Source organism: Halichoerus grypus, chromosome 12 (assembly GCF_964656455.1).
Source record: "Halichoerus grypus chromosome 12, mHalGry1.hap1.1, whole genome shotgun sequence".
Lineage (NCBI taxonomy): Eukaryota > Metazoa > Chordata > Mammalia > Carnivora > Phocidae > Halichoerus > Halichoerus grypus.
In genome coordinates, this window is record NC_135723.1 from 20,397,862 (window position 1) to 20,413,004 (window position 15,143).

General features: G+C 35.8%; 1 protein-coding gene across 3 annotated transcripts in view; it reads right to left on the bottom strand.

Moving 5' to 3' along the window:
• KMT2E (lysine methyltransferase 2E (inactive)) overlaps positions 1 to 15,143 on the bottom strand; it is an 86,277-nt gene that overhangs the window by 45,903 nt on the left and 25,231 nt on the right. The window lies entirely within an intron of this gene.

Sequence of the window (15,143 nt, forward strand, 5' to 3'; positions counted from 1 at the left end):
TGGTGGAGTAAGTTAAGGCAACATGGAGGTATTTTGGTCAAAACAGACTCATGCTTAAAGATGTAGATCAAACTCTGAATATGCTACTAAAAAGTGTGGCAAAAACTTTGGTATTTTGGAGTAGTTAATGGTTACACATAAAAAACTTACAGCACAAAAGCAGTTAAGTTCAAGCATGTAAATAAGTCACAAATGCATAACCTTATGATTCAAATTAAAGCTGCACCACTGACAATTTGGCAGTGAAAGAAAGCAGAAATTCTTTATCAAGATCCTCATTTCTAATGCTGCTGCTTACACTAAAAGTAATTTTAAAAAGAAGGTTAACAGTTCTGTTTTAAAAAATTTCGCTGATATATTTTAAGGATTTTTCCTGAACTATAAGATAGAATTTATTTTTTTTAAAGATTTTATTTATTTGACAGAGAGAGACACAGCCAGAGAGAGGGGAACACAAGCAGGGGGAGTGGGAGAGGGAGAAGCAGGCCTCCCGCAGAGCAGGGAGCCCGATGCGGGGCTCGATCCCAGGACCCTGGGATCATGACCTAAGCTTTAGATGTTTAACGACTGAACCACCCAGGAACCCCTATAAGATAGAATTTTTTTTAAAAAGTAATACAACAACGTATGTCTTTAAAAATATTCTTTAAAAGTCCTATGGTGCTAAATATCCTCAAAGCTCTGCATTTCCATAACATGGGAAACATGAAAACAACTTTGTGACAATACCAAAAGTCAAACATCCTTTGATCTAGTAACTCCATTTTTGGGAATTTATCCTTAGAAAGTTAATTCCCACTAGATAAAGACCTGCAGATTTGAGATATTTATTGTAATACTTACTATTCATAAAACAATATATACAAGGAGAAATCATTTAAATATCCAATCAAAAAAATGATTAAATGCAAGCAAACCTACCATATTTACATATGGATAACACCTTGGCAGGAACTCACAGTAACAAAAATCACTACATTGAGGTCATAGGAGTGTCCCTCAAAATCTTTCATAAAGCTTTAAAAAAATTCTAATGTCCAGGCTAAAGGGATAATATGCAATAACAAATTTTTATGTAAACAGTTGCTACAGTACTGTTTAGCATACACACACACACACACGCCAATATGCAGATATAACATTTATCAATAAAGAAACTACATTAGCATAATACTCCTATAAAAAATTTTATCAAAACATAAATCATGGTACTTTGTTCATCCTATGGATAAGATTTTACCTACATAATTTTCATGTCACTTTTCAAATAGCAGGATACTTATTTGTACTCATTCATATATGGCTTTGTATGTGTTTTTTTTTTTTTTTTTTAAGATTTTATTTATTTTGAGAGAGAGAGCATGGGGAGGGGCAGAGGCTGAGAGAGAGAAAGAATCCCAAGCAGACTCCATGCTGAGTGCGGAGCCTGATGTGGGGCTCGATCCCACAACCCTGAGATCATGACCTGAGCTGAAATCAAGAGTCAGGTGCTTAACCAACTGAGCCACCCAGGCACCCCAGCTTTGTATGTGTTCTTAAATCACTGAAACAATGATCACTATCAAAAAGATACTCTCTATCCATGGGAAACTTCCCAAAATATAATCACTCTCCAATCTGAGAATTCAAAGTGTTAAAAAAATAACACGTAATTAAAATATTCGTAATATATGAGCAATAAGTGGGGTGCCTGGGTGGCTCAGTCAGTTGAGCGTCCAACTCTTGGTTTTGTCTCAGGTCATGATCTCAGGGTCATGAGATGGAGCCCTGCATCTGGCTCTGAGCTCAGCAGGTAGTCTGCTTCTTTCCCTCTCCCTTGCCCTACCCCTTTTTGCACATGCTCTAAAATAAATAAATGAATCTTTAAAAAATAAATATAGGTAGATACATGCAATAAGGTATGGCCAAATAGTCAAAACAGAATTTGTAGATGAACTCTCTTTTTCAAAACTCTGAATTCTTTTTCCCACAAATTGAAGACATGAAATGCATAAAGAGAGTTTCTAATATGCAACTTGGCTCTAAAATCAAATTAAAAAATATGGTCTCTTAAAAAAGAAATATGCTCTCTTGTTGACTAAGCCAACACTCAGATACTGACTGCTTCTTTTGGAAGTTCCCTAATAGCTAATAAATGCAGAAGGAACGATCAAAGTAGAAAAATCACAAATTTTCAACCCTCTAGAGATGATGGATTTAGGCAACAGATAGCCAATGGATGCTAAAACCTTGAAAGGTTGAAAGTTGATGGATAGATAAGGCTGACAACACCTGAACCTGTTGATCTTTTTATCATCATTGAAAGTTAGACAATCAAGTTTTATGTGCCCCTCTAGTACTAAGCAACAGAAAGTGCAAGGTCCCACATTTAAAGTGTCATGCTGAAAAGAAAAAGGAAGGAAAATGAGAGAGGGAAAAAAACAAATCTGAAGCTAATCACATCTCTAGGTCTACATACCAGTTTATAGAAACATGGGGGTAAGTAGATTAATACATGATGGCAAAAGGAAGCAACAGGCCAAATCCAGAACGTTAAAACTTCTACAGACCAAGAGACACAGTTTTTTTACCAGTATATGGTATGAGGGAAAACAAATTTAAAAGGCTGCTGCAGATGAAAAGAGATTCAAAGATATTTCAATCAAATACAGTGTGTGGATTTTGTCTGGATGCCAATTTGAATACACCAATTACAAAAAGACAGTTTTGAGACAACTAAGGGAAATCTGAAGATGAATTTGGTATTTTATATTAAGAAAGTGTTAATTTTGTCATGTGAAATAATAGTATTGTGGTTTTAAAAAATCCTTATCTCTAAGTGATATATACTGAACAAAACAGGTAAAATGATGTGGGGATTTGCCTTAAAATATTTCAATAAAACTGTAAGATAGATGAAACAAGATTGGTAAAACTTTGAATACTACTGAAGCTGAGTAATACCAACTTGGGATTATTACACTGTTCTCCCTACTATTGTATATATTTTTGTACTTCCTTACTAAAAAGTTTAAGTTCCCCAACCTTTTTTCTTACATTTAATATCCTTTATTCAATAGGTACCTGTAAGAATGGTATACAGGTATACCTCTAAGAAAGGTATATATATTTCCTTTCCTCCCAAATTCAGGAAGATATCCTGGGCATTTCTATTTCTAAGCCTCTATCTGTGGAAATTCAACCCTTCTTGATTTCAACACATTTCTTAAATCTTACTTCACATGCTCAAGGAGTACTTTCCTAACTGCTTCAACTCATCAAAATTTTTATAAATCCTATGGATTCCTATAGCACTTAATTACTGCATTAATTTATTACCTTTCATGTAATATTTTTGTATGCTATCAACCATCTTATCACATGGATTTATTATTCCTTTCTTCCAAACGCCATCAAAATTAACAAGTTAGAGTCTTCTCTCTCAAAAAGAACATGGGGGTGCCCGACTGGCTTAGTCAGAAGAGCATTCAACTCTTCATCTCAGGATTGTAAGTCTGAGCCCCATGCGGGGTGTAGAGATTACTTTAATCAATCAATTAATTAAAATGTTTTTAAAAAGCATGGAATTGGGACATAAGTGTCTAAGGTTGGCCATTCAATGGGTACAGCTGAGTAGTCACCTTTCTAAAGTTGAACTTTTTATTTGTAATGTGGGGATTAATATACCCCCTTCACCTTCTTCCCAGCAATATGGATGAAACTCAAATGATACAGAGGATATGAAGATGCATTTTCTCAACTATAATACATTATGCAGATATGCAACGCTACTTATTTCTTCAGAAATGTCTCTCAGGTGTAACTATTCAGTCTGAAATTGCTTTTCAATTATTTTAAAACCTTAACTCCACAGTAGTTCAAACTTCCAATTGTGATTCTAAGTACAAGATCTAGCTACACCTGTTTTAAATAAATCACTAAATTTGCAAGGTATCAAAACACTGTTGATATTTAAATCATTTAATAAATATTGAGCACTAAATATGTGCTAAGTCCTTTTAAAGTTTAATCTTTCTTAAAAGTATACTCCCAGGGCGCCTGGGTGGCTCAGATGGTTAAGCGTCTGCCTTCGGCTCAGGGTCCTGGGATCGAGCCCCACATCGGGCTCCTGTCTCAGCGGGGAGCCTGCTTCTCCCTCTCCCTCTGCCTCTCTCCCTACTCATGCTCTCTCTCTATCTCTGTGTCTCAAATGAATAAAATCTTGAAAAAGAAAAAAGTATACTCCCATAACTCTCAAAATTATATTGAAATAAGTGCCTTGAAATAAAATGGTTCCTGGGGCGCCTGGGTGGCTCAGCCATTAAGCGTCTGCCTTCGGCTCAGGTCGTGATCTCAGGGTCCTGGGATCGAGCCCCACATCGGGCTCCCTGCTCGGTGGAAAGCCTGCTTCTCCCTCTCCCATTCCCCCTGCTTGTGTTCCCTCTCTCGCTGTGTCTCTCTCTGTCAAATAAATAAATAAAATCTTTAAAAAAAAAGAAAAAAGAAATAAAATGGTTCCTTGGTAATCCCTTTGTAAAGCAGATTTTTAAAATATATTTTCTTAAAGTTGAATCCATAAATACATGATTCTTCACATAATAAAAGACTAAACTTTACATCAAGAAATGTAATCCGTAATCATGAATCTGTAATGTTCATATAATAAGGTTTTAAAATTCTAGGTCAGCGATTCAGAATATTACTCAGTGACATAAAATAGATTTTACTGCTACACTGTATATATATGCATCATTAATCTAACAGGGACACACAGCGATATACATACATCACTTTTCTATACTTACCTTCCTTGTCTTTTTTAATAACATGATAAGCTCCAAGAGGCAAGGATCTATTACTGTAATAACAGTTATTTACTACCAAAAAAATAAGAAATAGAAAATGGTGGAAAAACAGAATGGGATTAATGTTCTAATTCTAGTTCCAGTCACTGCTTAAATCATTTATAATTTTGACACAAAAGCTAAGTAAGCAAGGAAATCTCTACCATTGGCAGCAGAGATTTTTTAAATGTTTAAAATTATTTTTGGGGGGTGCCTGAGTGGCTCGGTTGGTTAAGCATCTGCCTTCAGCTCAGGTCATGATCTCCAGGTCCTGGGATTGAGCCCCACATCAAGCACCAGCTCAGTGGGAAGGCTGCTTCTCCCTCTCCCTCTGCTTCTCCCCCTGCTTGTGCGCTCGCTCTCTCTCTCTCAACATATAGGTCTCAATCTTACTAACCATCTTTAAAAAAAATTTTTTTTCACGTAATCTCTACACTTTTAAGTGGGGCTTGAACTCATGACCCTGACATCAAGAATCGCGTGCTCTACCAACCAAGCCAGCAAGGCACTCCTTATTAACCATCTTTATAACACAGCCCCTTAAGCCCTGGTGATCATTTATCTTTCTTCAGATCCATTTATTTCTTCAATAAGATGTGGCAGACAGAAAGGCAGGGTACTCCAGCCATGAATATAATATACTCTGTAGAAAGTGATGATGATCTCATGATGCTCATCATTTTCTGGATTCTTATACCAAAGTCAAAAAATCACCTTATCTTAGTATTTCTGTCCTTGTCCATAGAGAAACATATGCCATTTCTGCTGACTTACAGTATTCTCAAATTTGTATGTTATCACCACTAACATATGCTTTCAATATATAAAAGAATGAATCTGGACACATCATTATGCAGTCCCTATCCTAAAGAAGTCATATACACATTAAAATAAGAGCAACCCTAGTCATGCTGGAGGACACCACTGTTTATATCACTTCACCCAGAAAGTTTATTCCTATACTTTGTTTCCATCTATGATAAATCCCAGTCATAAAATTTTTTCTAAGTTTTTTGGTGGATTTACCTTACAGTCAAAGGAGCATACAAACTGTAATTCAATGAATAGTTCTATGATAGTATTCACTATGTGGTTAAGGTAAAGACAGGATAAAGAAATATAAAACATACTCCTATCACTCTAAGAGTTTCTGATCTTGGGAGGAACGGCAGGGTTAGCAAAAAGAGACAGGTACACAAAAACCACTACACGAGGCAAAAATAGGATAATGACGTAAGAAAAGTATGGGCAAATGCTTAACAAAACTCTTTCCTCCGCTGTGTGAGATTTTGGTCTTTAGTCAACTTTCTACCTTTTACCCTAAAACCTGATAAGGTAATTTACTATATTGCTCGGCAAATTAAAATGACTCTTGATTGGTAAGTAAGTTGTGTCTAGACTGAGAAAACTATAAATATTTGATGAGAATGCCACAGATTTGAACTTCCCAAAGATACAGTGACTCTTCTAACTGGCATGTCCCTTGCAGGGAACCTGGAAACTCTGCCTATGCTTGTTACAAGAAATCCTGGCTCTGAAGGGCGTAAGAGTAAGTCAGGACTCTCATCCTCCCAAAATGGACCTTGTCTTCTTTTACCTGACCAGTCACCTGAGAAGCCAAAGAAAATAGTTTCTGGATGGCTGACTGTACACCTACATGGTCTCATATAGACACGAATGACTGATGCTAACCTCTGATAAACTGTGGCTCCTGTCCTGTAGACCATGTAGACTAGTGCCAAGTATGGCCTATGACAGTCTTGTAAATCTGAATGTTTAGTTGAACCTAGGGAGACCTCCTCGGAGAAGTTGGCAAAAGTTCAAAGTTCAAGGCTCCAGGATCAGGGGAATTCAAGAGAAGGACGTATCTACTTGAGTAACAGGAAGGATAAGGAATAAACATTATGAGGTTTCATTAAAAGTAAGAATATTTCTGAAACGTCTTTAAACATTTGAAATTTATACCAAGTATATATCTTGTATTGAAAAAAAAATTTTTTTAAACAGTAAGATGGAGAAAGACAATATCCCATACATATGCAAAAAGAGGAAAAATTGCATGGGGAGTCTTCAAGGAGTATGAAGAGGTCAGACTTCAGAATAGTGTTTGCTTAGTTAGCTGTTGGTCAAAATTAAGTAACGCACAAAACCCTGCCATAGAGGGAGGGGGGATTTTTCTTTGTAGATTTGGATTTAGAGAAACATTATGTTAAACTAGGTCTTTTTTTTTTTTTTTAAGATTTTATTTATTTATTTGACAGAGAGAGACACAGCGAGAGAGGGAACACAAGCAGGGGGAGTGGGAGAGGGAGAAGCAGGCTTCCCGCGGAGCAGGGAGCCTGATGTGGGGCTGGATCCCAGGACGCTGGGATCATGACTTGAATCGAAGGCAGACGCTTGACGACTGAGCCACCCAGGAATCCCTAAACTAGGTCTTTAGGTGATCTGTATGCCAACAGCATCAAACACAAATAAGCATTTGCGTTGAAATCTCATAGCAGTATTCAGCATAAAGTGGTGGTCATCCAAAATCACTTTAAACAGACTTAAACTTTTTTCCTAGCTCAAAAGGAAAATGGCAAAAAAAATTAAAACTTCATAGGGTTCACAGAGCCCCTGGGGACTACATCCACAGATCTCAGTTTGACTAGCAAAGATTAAACAAATATTGAGGGCCTGGTGCTTGCCAGTGACTATTAAAGATAAGACACTGTCCCTGTCTTCAAGGAACTTATAATAATATAGTTTTAATTCACTCAATAAACATTTTAGCACACATTTGTAATCAGGGTGGTGAGTTTGAGCCCTGCATTGGGTATAGAGATTGCTTAAAAAGAAAATCTTAAAAAAAAAAAAAAAAAGGCATCCTTATTTACAACTAAGCTGCTTTTCATACTAGCAGAAAATTCAATTTGTAAAACCACAATTTACTAAATAAACTAATTATGGCATTAAAAAAAAAAGAAGACGACAACACCGAGAAGCTGGAAGTTAAGAAATAAAGACGTGAAAGTAGTGGTCCTTCTCAAGAAACTGATGTATGGGGAAGACAAGTGTATCAATGATTATAGTAGTGTCATCAGAGGTATGCACAGGGGCTCTTCATAATAATAATCGTATTTACCAAATTGTAAGGAATGAAAAGTTAACAAGCCCAACAAAGAGAGAGGTGGAAGAGATGGAAAAGGTATTCCACCCAGAAGGCACACATGCAGTCAGAGAGATAAACACCAAGACACATTTAATCATGTTTCTCTAAGCATGACTGACAGAACACCAGTATCACAATCACCTGTAATGCATGTTATAATTTTTTTACAGCTCTACTTAATCGAATGAATAAAATTTTTTTAAAGATTGGGCACAGAAATCTACAATTTAATAAGCACCTTCAATCTTATGTTCACTGAAGTTCAGGAAGCACAGATTAGAAAGAGTTGCTTATATACCTCCACATCAAAAAACCCCAAATAATCCAATTCAGGCAGAGGACCTGAATAACATTTTTCCAAAGACATACAGATGGCTAACAGATACATGGAAAGATGCTCAACATCACTACTCATGAGGGAAATACACATCAAAACCACAATGAGATACCACCTTACACCTGTCAGAATGGCTCGAATCAAAAAGACAAGAAATAACAAGTGTTGGTGGGGATGTGCAGAAAAAGGAACACTCATGTATGTTGGTGGGAACGCACACCGGGGCAGCCACTATGGAAAATAGTATGGTGGATGCTCAAAAAATTGAAAATAGAATTACCATATGATCTAGTAATTCCACTACTGGATACCCAAAGAAAATGAACGCACTAATTCAAAAAGATATATGCACCCCCATGTTTACTTACTGCAGCATTATTAATAGCCAACCAACGGAGCCAACCCACGGAGCCAACCCAAGTGTCCGTCAGCAGATGAATGGATGAAGAGTAACAACATGGATGGACATAGAGGGTATAATGCTAAGTGAAGTAAGTCAAGACAGAGAAAGACAAATACCGTATGATTTCACTCATGTGGAATTTAACAAACAAAACAAATGAACAAAGAAAAAAGAGAAAAACAAAAACAAATTCTTAAATACAAAGAATAAACTGGTGGTTGCCAGAGGGGAGGTGGATGGGTGAAATAGATAAAGGAGATTAAGACTACACTATTGTGATGAGCACTGAGTAATGTACAGAATTGCTGAATCATTATATTGTACACCTGAAACTAATAAAACACTGGGTTTTTTTAAAGATTATTTATTTATTTGTGTGTTTGAGAGAAAAAGGGAGAGAGACAGGCCACGAGCGGGGGGAGGGGGCGGGCAGAGACAAGCAGACTCCCTGCTGAGCAAGGCCGGGGGGGGGGGGGGGGGGGGGGGGGGCAAGGGGGTGGTTGGGGGCTGGGGGAAGAGAGAAAATAACTCCTAAAATTCAGAGCAGATAGAGTTAAAGGTATGGAGAAGAGGCCAGAGAAGAGGGCAGATAAGTCAACCAACTACAAGTTCAAAAAGTACCCTGGGTATCTAGCTAAGGAATATGATCTTTATTCTGAAAAACTGTACAGAGCCACTAATGGTTTGTTTCTCCACCAAGGAAGGTAACAATGTGATCAGAGTAGCAGCATTTCATAATAAAGCTGAGGGCTTCAAATGCGAGGCTGAGTAATCTGTATATAATCCTCCCAGATTCAGTAGGTTCAGAAAAAGCCCTGATCCTAAGCAGAGCATGTAAAAAGTGCTACCTCTCCAAGACTCCTTCCCCAACCCCACTTAAAAATAAGTTACCTTTGCTGTTCTTTTTTTTTTTTTTTAAAGATTTTATTTATTTATTTGACAGAGAGAGACACAGTGAGAGAGGGAACACAAGCAGGGGGAGAGGGAGAGGGAGAAGCAGGCTTCCCGCTGAGCAGAGAGCGCGATGCGGGGCTCGATCCCAGGACCCCAGGATCATGACCTGAGCCGAAAGCAGACGCTTTATGACTGAGCTACCCAGGCACCCCTACCTTTGCTGTTCTTTGCTTCACTGAAAAACTTAGTACCCTGTCTAGTTTCAAAGTAATCTTCATGAGCAAATGGTGCCCACAGTCCAAATCCGTAACTTTTTTATTTAAGGAAGGGATAATTAAATGTGCAACTCGATATTACAACTATTAATTTCTGCAAATGAGTTCCTTCAATTCTTAAGTATGGGACCAACCCACCTTGGTGATTTACCTACATTAATTTTTTATTATGTACAGAACACTGGGCACATTAACCACTGTGAGAGTCATGTGGTATTTAGTTACTTTCAATGACAATGTAGAAATAAAAGACTTTCAAATATTTTATTACTAAAAGATAACTCTTAGTACAATTACATTATCAACAAGAAGTTCCCATTAATTCTCTAGCAGCCTTCCTTATGTTTTTAAAACCTTACCAACTTGGTATCATTTGCCAAATATGCCTTAAATAAGCTGTGATTCCTCAGAAATTGGAGTTTTATGATTTCCTTCTTCCTCAACAAAAATTTAATTTCTTCCCTGTATAAACCTTCAAAATATAGTTTGATTTTAATGAGTTTATATCAGTGTTTTAGGTAAAACCTCTAATTTTCCTTTTAATGTTAAAATATTCAATTAACACACACTTGGGTATCAGTAATGGCACATGGATAGATTGACTCCCTAACTGCTACAGTAATAGGTATAAAAGATCTCCGAGAGTTCTCATATGCTCCTTCAGATCCGTGATCAAAGCTTGTCAATTTCTTTTATCCTTGTTATAACCTATTATTTTTTAAAGATACATGAAAATTACACACATTACAATAACATACCAAGAAACTTTTTAAAATGGAGAGGTTTGGCGTGACAACTGTCCTCAGTTTATTTCATGTGGCATTTTACTTCATTTAACTCATCTATTAATAAAACCCACTTCTGACCAAGTGGCCAAGCAACCCTGGGTCAAAACTAACTTTACTTTTTATTGATTATGTGGCTTTAGTGAAGTCTGTTAATCTCCTTTAGCTGCATTTCTTTTGCAAAATGGGACTAATATTTGCCTTTTGGCTGGAATGATTAGGACATATTGTAATACACTGTGTTACAGACAGTTGCATGAATGTACTGAGCTTTGTATTCAGTATCACAAGTGAAAAAAATCAGTATGAAATAAATGAGGAATTCAACATCATTCTAAGAACAGTTCTAAACAATGCTAGCATAGTACTGTAAAACAGGCTTTTAAATATTAAAATAAAACCACATTTAAGTGAAAGCACTTCCAAATTAGGATAAGCAAATCAACACTTACTTTAAGAGCAACAGAAAGTATTAGTTTCCTGATAGTGGATTATATGTAAAGAAATCATAAGTGAAAATGTTAAGCGTCAGTGAAAATGAACAAGTAAAATGCTACTAAAAACATTTCATTAGACACAAAACGCTTCAGCATCTTCAATTACACAAATTCAGACTAAAAGCACCCAAACACTTCAACAAGTAATGAACTCTGTCAGCAGGTGGCCCTAGTGACATTGAAATAACTTAATATCCAATGCTATAGCAAAATACAGGTAAAAATGTCCTGAATCTCAAAAATTTTCAGTCAAAAAGAATCCCATTAATACCTCAATCCAAGCCCTCTTTTTCAAATTAAAATAACCAAAGTCTACAATAATTAGGTGTCATGTTTAAAGGCTCACTAGGATGTTAGTGGCAGAACAAAACTGAAAACCTAGATACCTCCTTTCAGCGCCGTTAACAAATGAGCATTTACTATGCTGCCAGGTATATATGTCACAAGGAGCCCTCCTCCAGAATCACTCATCTCTAACTTATACATGTCGCATTTAGTAATCTGTCCACCTCATCTAAAAGTACACATAATTATATAAAAGCTTATTTTAATGATTTCTAATGGTACCAAGAGAGTTATAGTAATATTAAAAGGAATACAATGTTAGCAATCTTATTCCCAGTCACTGACAGAGAAAAGTAGTTTGGCTTTTCTTTTTTAAAAGGCTAGGAAAGAAGAAATTTAACATTCCTCATTTATACATCTTCCCACTTTCCAGCTCCAGAAGGGTTTCCCATCTTTTTATTTAACCAATTTAGGAATTCAGATAGTCGGAATACCAGAGGTAGAAGAGGTAAAAAGAAACAGAGGAGGTAAGTTCTATCTATTAGGATAAAAAACATACAATTCTAATAAATAGCTGAATTCTGGCTCAACTTTCCTGTCTAATGATAATGGAGTCTAGGTTTTCTTTTACATCCCTTATCCTTGAGCAAAGACCTGAGAATACCTTTGTTATACGCAGTCATTTATTACACTGAATTTACTACTGCTAGAACTGAAGCTACTATATACATGAACCACATGTCGAAACAGTTACACAAATCAGTCTTTGTAGTATAGTGAAGGAGCTATAGTACAGAAAAAGGCCTAAAATGAACACATTAGTAAGTTCTGCCTCTGCCACTTTTCTGCACTGTGGCTTCAGTTTCCTTACCTATAAACTAAGAATAACAGTATCTACCTCATAGCTATATCTTTATCTTTCTTATTCAGAAAGAAAGATTCTTAGATCGCACTTTTACAACTTTTATAACTAGCCTATAGCCTAGGCTTTACTGTTTTCTTCTTCTCTGAGGTTCCACCACTTTGTTATCTAGAGTTTCTTTATCCAATACAGTAGCCACTAGACATATTGAGCACTTGAAATGTGGCTAGTTCGAATTAAGAGGTGCTGAAAGTATAAAATACACACCAGAGTTTAAATATTTTTAGGGTGGAGAAATAGACATGAAATATCTCATTCATATTTTTATACTGAGTATATGTTAAAATGATAATACTCTGGACATACTCAGTTAAATAAAATACATAACTAATTTCACCTTTTTTTAAAACCTTTTTAATATAGACACTAGAAAATTTAAAAGTACACATGACTCTGTGTACTTCTTTTTGGACAGCTCTGATCTAGAGTTCTGAATTCCCAACTGCTTATACTTTCCTTAAGAGTAGGGGTAGAATTTATACTTTACCTTTGCAACCTGAGCCTCTAGTAAAACACTTTCCACACAGTTAATGCTTATAAGTGATGATCCAAAATGTGCTTTCTCTTGGATTACTATTCTTATCCTATGATATTATGCTAGAAGCAAGAAATCTACTTCCAGTATTAGCCTACACTTATAGACATACAGTTAATAAAAAAATTTTACAGATGGAACTTCCTGATAAGAAAGGCAATCTCCTGATTATTCCAGTTATGGTCATTTCACTAATCAAGTTTTTAAAAACTGTATTTACACTTAGCTCAATTTTCCCTTTAAAGATATTATTATCTTTCCATTTTTACTGTACCCAGGATCATGCCAGGCACTAGTGAGAAAATCAGTTAGTCATTATGTTAACCTGTATGTTGTGACGGGTATTTTCCAAATCTAAGGACAAACACAATGCAGGTAAAAACTTATTGCTAAGATCTAAGTCATTAACAAGCAATTTTTAAGGTATCTTAAGAGTCTCTCCCCTGTAGCATTTAGCTTCAATTCCAATTCTACTCATCAAGATCTAGGTACTGGTTTTTATCAGTGTTATGTATAGTAAAAAGTAATTTTTAAATAAAACATCTTCAATTACATTTGACTGTGGAATGTTTATAACTCCTTTAAAAAAATACTTAGGCTAATGAAACAAATTTTTTTTTAAAATTTTATTCTTCTTATTAAAGTAGCTAGACCAACAGTCTATCAATCTTCACTGGTCAGTTATTCATAAAATATTTTAAAATTATTCTTTTTAGTTCAAACATTTAGGGAGCGAGCCAACTCTTGGCAAGGTAATAGGGAACAGAAAGAAGTAAAATACAAGATCCCTAACTTTGAAGGAAAGGCAAAACAAACCTAAGGTTTTTTGAAACTTAGTGATGAGAAGAGCACAAATATGTAATAAAGAAGAAGCTGGACTTGGTGAGAATAATGAGTTTTATTTTATTTTATTTTTTATTTATTTTATTTTTTTTAAAGATTTTATTTATTTATTTGACAGAGACACAGCGAGAGAAGGAACACAAGCAGGGGGAGTGGGAGAGGGAGAAGCAGGCTTCCTGAAGAGCAGGGAGCCCGATGCGGGGCTCGATCCCAGGACCCTGGGATCATGACCTGAGCCGAAGGCAGACGCTTAACAACTGAGCCACCCAGGCGCCCCAGAATAATGAGTTTTATTTTAGAGACACAATAATTCAACAGCAAATATTACCAAGTATGGAAATAATGGACTAGAGCTTAGCAAACCCCCATTCTTCACAGATCCTAAACTAGACATTCAACTTCAATTTCCTGTCTATAAAATGCTACAGATAGACTAGATGAACAAGTAATCCAATAAATTCTCTTTTATAGCCTTAGAAGGTAGTGTAAATATGGTCTAGTGTACTAACACTCAATAAACAATCACTGAGTATCTCCTGAATTTTAAAATAGTTTATTAGTGATAGACTGTATTGTATTTTAGCAGTACAACCTTTTTTTAAAAAACTTATGTATAATTATTATTATATAGCCACATGAATACAATAAAATGTAATTCTCTTAAAAAAACATTTTAGTTTGAAATAATTATGTAGCTTCACAGGAAGGTAAACAAAGAAATAGAGAGGGAATTCCCGTGTACCCTTCCCCCCAGCATCCTGCATCTTACACAACTTTTGATTATGTATTTGAAATAAAAAGTATCGTATTAATTACATCAAAATTTCTTATAAAAATAACTCTAAAAGCTTCATTTCTGTGGGAAGCAGGGAAAATATTATTTAAGGGTCTTTTTAAGCTTCCAGGTTTTAAATAAAAAAAAGGGAATTTAAAACCTTGAAAATTAAACCACAAAAATTCTGATGCTTGTCCCATAATAAATACTGGCACCAGCTACACTTTCTGTGTCCACTGAGTGGGGGAGGCTATGCCCAAGCGACATATACCTATATGTGGAATAGAAAAAAAAAAAAATTTCCTAAAACAGAAAGACAGTCATTCTGTAATTACTTACAAATTGATCATTTTCCCATAATAAAAATGGCCATATCTGTACCCAAAAAGATTTGGCTCCATAATATAAATCATCCTGTAAGTACTCTAATAAATACATTTAATAAAAAAAATAGGAAGCTATCCCCTACACTGCCCTCTTTCACTGAATTATTCATTCCCTTTTAACTGTATAATAATGTCTTCCAGTCTGTCTGTGAATTACTTTCAAGTGCAAATACTAGACATGCCAACGAAGCACAGATGTATCTCATACCGTATACTAGACAAATTCCTATCC